We start from the raw sequence: 11,471 nt of genomic DNA, 5'->3' as shown, positions 1-11,471 counted from the left end.
CGAAACCACTGACGTCCTAGCGACGTCAGTGGGAGCAATGCACGCCGGGAAATTCCCCGGACGGCGCATGCGCTTTTAAATCGGCGCGGGAACGCGCCTGATTTAAATAGTACACTCCCCCTAGCCGCGGAATTTGAATTCCGCCGGGGGATTTAGGATCCGCCGCCGCAAGTTTGGAGGTAAGTGTTTTGTGAATTAGCCACTTGCCTCTCAAACTTGCAGGAGCGGATCTTAAATCACGTAGATCGAGCGGATCTATAGATCCGCTGATCTACGTGAATCTGGCCCATAGAATCAGTTACGCATAGATATGCCTTGGGCCAGATTCAGATAGATCAGCGGATCTTTAGATCTATCTGATTTAAGATCCGCCGCCGCAAGTTTTAGTGGCAAGTGGGTAATTCACTAAACACTTAGGGCCAGATTCACAGCTGAGATACTCCGTCGTATCTCTCAGAGTATCTATGCGGCTGATTCATAGAATCAGTTACGCATAGATAGCCCTGAGATCCGACAGGTTTAATTGTTTTACACTGTCGGATTTTAGGATGCAATACCGCCGCTGGGTGGAGTTTGCGTCGTATTCCACCGTCGGGTATGCAAATGAGGTTTTACGGCGATCCACGACGGTTTTTCGCGTTCGGTACGTCGTCGCTAGTCTAGTTTCCCGTCGCAATTTTAGTCGTCGTTTTACCTGCCCTAACTTTACACAGCCCACGTATGTGCTGTATAAAGTATGGCCGTCGTTCCCGCGTCAAAATAAAAAAAAAAAAAATTCTTGCGTAAGACGTCCGGGAATACAAAAGTACGCTACGCACGTCGCTGTTCGAAAAAATTACGTCACTTCGCGCAAAGCACGGCGGGAATTTAAAAACGGAGCATGCGCAGTAGGTCCGGCGCTGGAGCGCTCCTAATTTAAATGGCACACGCCCCTTTGAATTACGCGGGCTTACGCCGGAGGCCGCCGTCGTAAGTTTTCATGCAAGTGCTTGGTGAATCAGGCACTTGTGATGAAAACTTGCGGCGGTGTAACGTATCTGCGATATGTTACGCCACCGCAGTTCTATGTGAATCTGGCCCATACCTCCAAACTTGCGGCGGCGTATCTTAAATCCCACACTTGCATACCGGAAACCGGAGACAATGGTTTATCTCACAGAGGTTGATGAGGATGGCCACCTTGTTGATGACAGTCCGCTTAAAGCGGTGGTTCCCCCTTAAAAACAACTTTTTCTTATTCCACTGCCCCCCCACATTCCATCACGATTAAGGCACATATTTTTTTTTTCATGCTGTACATACCTTAGTACAGCATATTCACCCGTGCATCCGGGTTGTGAGTCCCGCGGGAGTGGGCGTTCCTCACATGCTGTTGATTGACGTTTTGGCCAAAAACGAGCTCCCCCCCGTCGCGTAAGCCGCGTCACGGTTGGCGAAAGGAGCCGAATGGCCAGTCGGCGCTATACTGCGCATGCGCATTGCAGTTCGGCTCCTTTCGCCAATCGTGACGCGGCTTACGCGACGGGGGGTGAGCTCGTTTTTTGGGCAAAACGTCAATCAACAGCATGTGAGGAACGCCCACTCCCGCGGGACTCGCAACCCGGATGCACGGGTGAATATGCTGTACTAAGGTATGTACAGCATGAAAAAAATAATAAGAGCCTTAATCGTGATGGAATGTGGGGGGGGCAGTGGAATAAGAAAAAGTTGTTTTTAAGGGGGAACCACCGCTTTAACCAAATATTCCAGCCTCCCTCAAGCCTTTAATAAATACTGAGGCCCAGATTCTCATACATTAACGTTGCTCCTGGGCAGCGTAATGTATGAGCTCTACGTTACACTGCCGCAGGTCTACAGGTTTAAATCCTGATTCTCAGAACACTTACCTGTAAACTTGCGGCGGTGTAGCGTTAGATTGCTTGGCGCAAGCCCGCCCAATTCAAATGGGGCGGGCACCATTTAAATTAGGCGCGCTCCCGCGCCGAGCGTACTGCGCATGCTCCGTCGGGTAAATTACCCGACGTGCATTTCGCTAAATGACGTCGCCCCGACGTCATTTGCCTAGATGTATACGTAAATGGCGTCCAGCGCCATTCACGGACGTCTTACGCAAACGACGTAATTTTTATTCAATTCGACGCGGGAACGACGGCCATAGTTAACATTGGTTGCGCCTGCTAATTAGCAGGGGCAACCTTACGCGTCGGGTACGCTACGCAAACAACGTTAATTCGCTGCGTCGACCTCGCGTATGTTCGGGAATCGCCGTACTTACCTCATTTGCATAGACGACGGGGAAAAGCGACGATGCGACACCTAGCGGCGGGAAAAAAAATTACTTTTAAGATCTGACAGCGTAACAGCCTTACGCTTGTCAGATCTAATGGGTACCTATGCGCAACTGATTCTGAGAATCAGTCGCATAGATACCCGGGGCCAGATGAGGTGTTACGACGGCGCTAATGGTGTTGCGCCGTCGTAACGCCTTTGAGAATCTGGCCCTGAAAGCTTTCCTGTGATAGATGACTAGTCCATTCCCATTTTGCACTGGGCAGATTTTCAAGAGCCAGTATTTACCTGATCACTCATAAAGGTTCCAAAACCTAATTATGTCCCCTCCGATAATGGAGCGAAGGACCTTGTCTCCAGTATGAAAAAAAAATGACAGGAGGCTCGGGATTACCAAACTAAAAGGATGAGCGGCCCTTAAAGTAGATGTAAACCCAATCACTAAAATCTCTTAAAAAGCTTTACACGGTAATGTCATTTAAAGAAATATTTACTATCTTTTCAAATCTGCAGCTTCAAGTAAAACTGCAAATAATAATAATAAAAAAAAAAAGATAAAAAAATGAAGAGCCCATTAAAAGATAAAACAAGTAAACAGCTTTTGCTACAATATTCACCTGCAATACAGAGATCTTGGCCCAGATTCTCGTAGATGGGCGTAAAACTGTGCCGGCGTAACGTATCTGGTTTACGTTACGCCGCCGCAAGTTTTACAGGCAAGTGCTTTATTCACAAAAAACTTGCCTGTAAAGTTGCGGCGGCGTAGCGTAAATCACCCGGCGCAAGCCCGCCTAATTCAAATGAGCCGGGTAGGGGGCGTGGAGCATTTAAATTAGGCGCCGAACGTAATGCGCATGCGCCGTCCGGAAAATATCCCAGGGTGCCTTGCTCCAAATGACGTCGCAAGGACGTCATTGGTTTCGACGTGAACGTAAATGGCGTCCAGCCCCATTCACGGACGACTTACGCAAACAACGTAAATTTTTAAATTTTCGACGCGGGAACGACGGCCATACTTAACATTGGTTGCCCCTCATATAGCAGGGGCAACTTTACGCGTCGCAAATCTAACGTAAACGTCGTAACTTCACTGCGTCGACCGCGCGTACGTTCGGGAATTCGCGTATTTTGCTAATTTGCATACTCAACGGGGAAAACGACGGACGGGGAGGCGACACCTAGCGGCCAAAAAAAAAATTGCATATAAGATCCGACAGCGTAAGAGACTTACGCCTGTCGGATCTAATGGATATCTATGCGTAACTGATTCTAAGAATCAGACGCATAGATACGACGGCCCAGATTAGGACTTACGACGGCGTACATGGCGTTGCGCCGTCGTAAGCCCTTTGAGAACCCGGGCCCTTATCTGCAGGAACTTTTTTATGCCACTAGATGTCCTCATTCGGATGGCCAGCAATATTCAATCCATTTCCTCTGGGACCAGGTAGTTCTGAACAGAGATAAATATTGGAAAATATTCACTGCTTCAATACCGGGCACTTTTACCCCCTTTCCTGCCCAGGCCAATTTTCAGCTTTCAGCGCTGTCACATTTTGAATGACAATTGCGCGGTCGTGCAACACTGTACCCATATGACAAAGAGGCGGTGATGTGGGTTGGTGACAGATTCAAACCAAGGAACAACATCCCTGGATAGACAATAGGTACAGTGGGCTAGATTCAGGTAGCTACGCTATAATTTACGGAGGCGCAGCGTATCGTATTTAAGCTACGCCTCCGCAACTTACAGGAGCAAGTGCAGTATGCACAAAACACTTGCTCCGTAAGTCGCGGCGGCGTACCGTAAATGGGGCCGGCGTAAGCGCGCGTAATTGAAATGGGGAAGGGGGGCGTGTTTCATGGTAATATGTGATGACCTGACTAGATTGACGTGATTTACAAACGGCGCATGCGCCGTCCGTGTACATATCCCAGTGTGCATTGCTTCCAAGTACGGCGTAATGACGTATTGGTTTTGACGTGAACGTAAATTACGTCCAGCCCTATTCACGAACGACTTACGCAAACGACCTAAATAATTCAAATTTCGAAGCGGGAACGACGTCCATACTTAACATTGGCTGCGCCTTCTAATAGCAGGAGCAACGTTACGCCGAAAAAGCCTTAACGCAAACGACGTAAAAAACGAACGCCGGGCGCACGTACGTTTGTGAATCGGCGTATCTAGGAAATTAGCATATTCTACGCCGACAACAACGGAAACGCCCCTAGCGGCCAAAGTTATCTTGCACACAATTCTACGCCGCCGCAATCAAGTTACGTCGGTGGAGGAAGCCTATTTTTTCAGCGTAACTGCCTTTGTGAATCGGCGTAACGCTACGCGGACGCGGAATTCAAATTACGGCAGCGTATCCGGAGATACGCCGCCGCAAAAGGTACCTGAATCTACCCCAGAGAGTTTTTTTGGGGGGGGGGATTTTTAGGTGCTTATATATTAGAAACAAAAATTCAGTTAAAAAAGTTTTTTATTAAGACACACAAAGTAAAATAGATGGTTTGTTGTTCTTAAACAAACATATACATCAATACAGCTTGTATGGAGATATGCCAACGATATGGAAGCAATATGGAAGTATTTTATCGTATGGAGCGTAGTAGTAATGAAGTTATCCCGACATGTTTCGTCACTGCGGGCTTCCTCAGGGGATTTATTAAATAATGCAATATACGTCCCTAGATAGAGAACAAGATGCATTTAGAACACAATAATTACAAATCACAATGAAAAAAAAATACAGACCATATTTTGAAAAACTCCAAAAAATCTAAAAATTGCCCACCATCATCCACTACACCACCACTCTCCCAGTTCATACTCCCTGGAGCTCCAAATGAATGCCAAGACCAGAGCGGCATACTCCGAGGGACGCAGAGGACATTTTTATCATTTTTTTTGAGACAGAAACAGCTTTTCTTTGGTGCTTTTTAATCACCATTGGGTTTTTTATTTTTTTGCTAAACAAATGAAAAAAGATCAAAAATTTTGAAAAAAAATAAATGTTTTTCTTCTTTATTTTATTAGAATTTTGCAAAAAGGTAATTTTTCTCCTTCACTGCTGCACTGAAGGGTACTGATGAGATTGTGCTCATGGGCCCAGATTCTCAAAAGAGATACGACGGCGCATCTCCAGATACGCCGCCGTATCTCTGCCTAGCGCCGTCGTATCTATGAGACTGATTCTTAGAATCAGTTACGCATAGATATCCATTAGATCCGACAGGCGTAAGTCTCTTACGCCGTCGGATCTTAACTGCAATTTATTTTTTGCCCGCTAGGTGGCGCTTCTGTCGATTTCCCCGTCGAGTATGCAAATTAGCTAGATACGCGAATTCCCGAACGTACGCGCGGCCGACGCTGTAAAGTTCCGATGTTTACGTTAGGCTTTTCCCGGCGTAAAGTTGCCCCTGGGTGTATGAGGCGCAGTCAATGTTAAGTATGGCCGCCGTTCCCGCGTCGAAAATTTAAAAAGTTACGTCGGTTGCGTAAGTCCTTGCGACGTCATTTAGAGCAATGCACGCTGGGATTTTTTAGGGACGGCGCATGCGCAGTTTGTTCGGCGCGGGGACGCGCTTCATTTCAATGATACACGCCCCCCCTACCCGCCCAATTTGAATTCCGCCGGGTTCTGGGAGGATGTCCATGGACACCCTCCCAGAACTGAGACGTCTTTTGGCCATACTGCAGGCAGGAAATAAATAAAGTAGAACCAAGGACAAAACTTAGCGCAAGGTGGGGTTATAACCCCTGTAAGGTTCATATTTGCCAACTGTGTCTCATTGGGGACATTTCCTTTTACTTCCTGTCCCACAGCCAATAAAAAAATAAAAATTGAGTTACATAAAAAAATAAACTATGTTGCCCATCGCCTTTTCTTATTTTATTGCTTTTTTGTAAAGCACCAAGCACACTTTAAAGCTTCTCTACCAGCAATCATTTTCAGTTGCCAGAAGGGCCACAAGTTCCAGCATGGCATGCCAGTCATGGCCCCCGCAGGCCAGCTAAGTCTATGTATCCTTCCTCCATGTGGCCGGCTTTGTGGCATTGGCTGACCCTTGGCTGGATGCTTAGCGGAGGTGTGAGAAACCCAGCACATGAGGACAGGAGATGGGAGGGAGGGGGTGGGGGGGGGGGGGCACAGAATTCCTCAGCGTCTCCAATAGTGCCAAGACATGAATGGGAGGTGATGTGTCAGTATGATCACAGCAGGCTTCCCTATCTAGCCTCTGTTTATATAACACATGGCTCCGTTATAGGATATGTTTATTGGAATGAGGCCACCGCTATCTGCGGACGCGGGGAGGGAGAGGGGAAGCGCACTCAGGCCAATGCTTGCTTGCTGAAGGCACAATTTGCTGAGTATTCTCCACTTTTTCTGTTCAGATTGGTCATTTTTTTTTTTCTTAGGCCAGGTTCACACCTTTACGTAGTGAAAAAAATGCACGGATTGTGGTGCTGCGGCGCCATTCATGTTTAAAGGGGAGTTCCAGCCTTTTTTTAAGTTTATTAAAAGTCAGCAGCTACAGAAAGTGTAGCTGCTGGCTTTTAATAAACATACACTTACCTGCTCCACGGCTCCAGCGACGCGTCTTCATTCCTAGTGTGGGCACCCGGCAGTGACAGCTTTCGGCTTCACGGCCGGGCACCCACTGCGCATGCGCGAGCGGCGCGGGCCGTCCGATTGGACAGGCGCTCGCCTACAGGAAGGGGCTGCAAGAAGGCGATTAAGCTAATCGCCTTTCCAGCCCCTCGGCAGAAGGAGGAAGTGGGACAGGAAGTCCCCTTCTCCTGAAGCCCCCACTCCCCCCCCAAAAAAAATTACATGCCAAATGTGGCATGTAAGGGGGCGAGGAGTGGGTTAAGCGGAAGTTTCATTTTTAGGTGGAACTCCGCTTTAAGACTAGGGTCACACCTATCCTCCCAGGGCCGATCCTAGGGTCACAGACGCCTGGGTGCAGAAATATTTCTGGCGCCCCCACATGGGCATGGTCATCTTACCAACTCCTCCCCTTTACAAATGTTTCTATGGTTACGACTCAAATACAGAGATGCTCCCCTAAGAAGTCTTCATTAGTGTCCCCCATCAGAGTGCCCCCCCCAGCAGGTGTCCCCCATCAGAGCCCCCCCCAGTAGGTGTCCCCCACCAGGGCCCCCCACAGCAGGTGTCCCCAATCAGAGCCCCCCCACAGCAGGTGTCCCCCATCAGAGCCCCCCCCCACAGCAGGTGGCACCATCAGAACCCCCCACATCAGGTGTCCCCATAGATCAGTACTTGTCCAATAGATCCCTGTAGCTCAGGCGCGCTGGGAGCAGAAGCACATTACAGAGGGTGGGGCATACGTGGCATCTTTGGTCACTTGGAGGGTGGCACTCGGAGAGCATTTCTGGGAGTGCACCACGCCTATGGGAGAAGAGCCGACACTGTCCCGCCCCCCCCGCAGAGTGGGCGGGGCAGACAGGAGACTGCTCCATGCGCACCGGACAGAATTAATTAGTGGAGCCTAGTGCCGGAACGTGTTCCGCTACTAGGCTCCGCTGTGGTACCCAGCCCGGATTCCGGTGACATCGGGAGGTATGCGCTCTTGTCAGTTGACAGCGGAGAGAGCAAGCGGGGTGGGGAACCGCAGCACCCGCTATATGCGCTCCGCCTCTGGACACAGACAAGGAGGAGGGAGGGGAGCACTTTGGAGCTTCGGCGCCCCCACCTCTGAGGCGCCTGGGTGCGGAGCACCCGGTGCACCCTGCCTAGGATCGGCCCTGTATCCTCCCATACTGTGTAGGGCATCCTATTCTATTATAATGCTCTACCTTAATGTGGTAAAGAAGTCCCTGACCCTCTTCCAAAAATTCATGTCACCATGCATGTTAGCAGATGCGTGGGGGTGCCGTTAACAAGGGCACTGCCGCGTGCGTCTGCAAAAAGGCAGCAAGTTCCTGGCTGTGTGCCGGGAAAGTGCGTGATTTTGGACATGTTTGCAAATCGCGAAAGGTGTGAAACCTAGCCTGATGGCGCCCAAAACACCTTGCCCAAGCAGGTGCACCTTAGAGTGCTACCGTGCCTTTAACCGCTTCAGCCCCCCAGGAAGATTTTACCCCCTTCCTGACCAGAGCACTTTTTACAATTTGGCACTGCATCGCTTTAACCACTTCAGCCCCAAACTATTAGGCTGGCCAAAGACCAGAGCACCTTTTGCGGTTTGGCACTACGTTGATTTAACTGACAATTGCGTGGTCTTGCGACGTTGTACCCAAACAAAATTGACGTCACTTCCCCCGGAAGTGACATAATACACATCGCTTCTAGGGTCATTAGTCACAGGGGGGAATCGGGGAATGGATGTCGAACAAGGTCCTCCTGCTTTCACTGTGAAAGCTTTTTCCTTTAGTCCCAGAGAAATGGGAGTGCCCAGGAACCACCACAGGTTGGGGGGGGGGGGGGGGTTGCTGGGGCTTGCACACTTTGAGGGCCCCATCAAAGTAATCGGGTTGCTCTAGATCAGCTTTAGCATAGTGCCCTTCAGCTCTTAAAGTTGGCACCAAGCTTGACTGAATCCCTTATCCACCATGGGGGGGGGGGGGTTGTTTGGGGCTTGCACACTTTGCACTTTGAGGGCCCCATTAAAGTAATCTAGATCACTTTTAGCATAGTGCCCTTCAGCTCTTAAAGTTGGTACCAAGCTTGACTGAATCCCTTATCCACCATGGGGGGAGAAGGGGTTGTTGGGGCTTGCACACTTTGAGGGCCCCATAAAAGTAATCGGGTTGCTCTAGATCACTTTTAGCATAATGCCCTTCAGCTCTTAAAGTTGGTACCTAGCTTGACTGAATCCCTTCTCCACCATGCTGTTTATAAAGGTACCTTGGTAGACAAGTGGTCAATGGATGTCCAACAAGGTCCTCCTGCTTTCACTGTGGAAGCTTTTTCCTTTGGTCCCGGAGAAATGGGAGTTCCCAGGAACCACCATGGGTGGGGGGAGATTGGTTGTTGGGGCCTGCACACTTTGAGGGCCCCATTAAAGTAATCGGGATGCTGTAGATCACTTTTAGCAGAACGCCCTTCAGCTCTTAAAATTGGTACCAAGCTTGACTGAACCCCTTATCCACCATGCTGTTTATAAAGGTACCTTGGTAGACAAGTGGTCAATGGATGTCCAACAAGGTCCTCCTGCTTTCACTGTGGAAGCTTTTTCCTTTGGTCCCGGAGAAATGAGAGTTCCCAGGAACCACCACATGGGGTTGGTTGTTGGGGCCTTCACACTTTCAGAGGCCCATAAAAGTAACCAGGATGCTGTAGATCACTTTTAGAAGAACGCCCTTCTGCTCTTAAAGTTGGTACCAAGCTTGACTGAACCCCTTATCCACCATGCTGTTTATAATGGTACCTTGGTAGACAAGTGGTCAACCGGGAGTCTGGAGCGGTTATCTTTAGCAATATATCAAACTCAAGCGCTCAAAAAATTATGCTTGTCCAAAATCATAGAGCCATGGGGGCCCCAAAATTGTATTTCTTGTGGTTTTCTCCAAGTGACGGGCACGTGTATGTGAATGAAGCAGTTGTACTTCCTCTATAGACATATGCTTGACCCGTTGGGTAAGTCTGCTCATGTATGTCCCCCCCAGCTGTAATCAAGTCAGCAGTGGTGGAATGATCACTGAATGGGTACAAGGAGAGGTTAGCTGTAACCAATAAATCAGATTGAAGTCAACAGAATGACACAGCTGCTTCTATCATTCACTCATAAATAGATTTTATCCATCGCTGGGCCCAGCTATGATTACCGAGACTTTCCTCTCCATAGCGAGCCTTGCTTGCAGATGAAAATCGAGCTGCATCATCATAAGACAGGTATGACATTAACCAGCAAAAAGTCAAATCTGCCAATCACTACTGGTGGCATTAAGATGTAATTTCAGACGTGATATAAGCAGAAAGTCGCACGATTCACCTTCGATTGGAGTTTGATGTCATCTACTGCACCCGGATTCTGAAAGTGTCATGAACATCTGGGCGGGTCTGCATTTACAATCCATTCAATGGTGCTCTGCAACCTACTTCTGTCTATTTGAGGCAATGTAGACAGCCTGCAGTGGGAGGAGTTGAGAATATTTCATTAGTAGGGCGGTGGAACTGGTATTCCCAGAAGGCCAGATTACATTGCCAATAAGGTGTTTGGGCAATGGTGTGGCTTGATGCACCATCTGAATGAAAATAAGTCATGGACAGAAAAGTAGTGTTCACTATATGTGTCATGGCTTACTTTTTCATCTTTTAGGCCATCTGCTTACCAATAGAACAACTCAGAATGCAGCCTATCCATTCCCTAGACACCGGTGACATCACTGAGAATGCAGCCTATCCTTTTACTAGAGACTAGGGACATCACTGAGAATGTAGCCTATCCTTTTACTAGAGACTAGTGACATCACTGAGAATGCAGCCTATCCTTTTACTAGAGACTAGTGACATCACTGAGAATGTAGCCTATCCTTTTACTGGAGACTGGGGACATTACTGAGAATGCAGCCTATTGATTCACTAGAGACCAGTGACATCACTGAGAATGCAGCCTATCTATTCACTAGAGACCGGTGACATCACTGAGAATGCAGCCTATCCATTCCCTAGAGACCGGTGACATCACTGAGAATGCAGCCTACCCATTCACTAGAGACCAGTGACATCACTGGGAATGCAGCCTATCCATTTACTAGTGACAGGAGACATCACTGAGAATTCAGCCTATCCATTCACTAAAGACCGGTGACATCACTGAGAATGTAGCCTATCCATTCACTAGAGACCGGTGACATCACTGAGAATGTAGCCTATCCATTCACTAGAGACCAGTGACATCACTGAGAATGCAGCCTATCCATTCACTAGAGACCGGTGACATCACTGAGAATGCAGCCTATCCATTCTCTAGAGACCGGTGACATCACTGAGAATGCAGCCTACCCATTCACTAGAGACCAGTGACATCACTGGGAATGCAGCCTATCCATTTACTAGTGACAGGAGACATCACTGAGAATTCAGCCTATCCATTCACTAAAGACCGATGACATCACTGAGAATGCAGCCTATCCATTCACTAGAGACCGGTGACATCACTGAGAATGCAGCCTATCCATTCACTAAAGACCAGTGACATCACTG

Source organism: Rana temporaria, chromosome 7 (genome assembly GCF_905171775.1).
Source record: "Rana temporaria chromosome 7, aRanTem1.1, whole genome shotgun sequence".
NCBI classification, from domain to species: Eukaryota; Metazoa; Chordata; class Amphibia; order Anura; family Ranidae; genus Rana; species Rana temporaria.
This window is presented reverse-complemented; position numbering follows the sequence as displayed.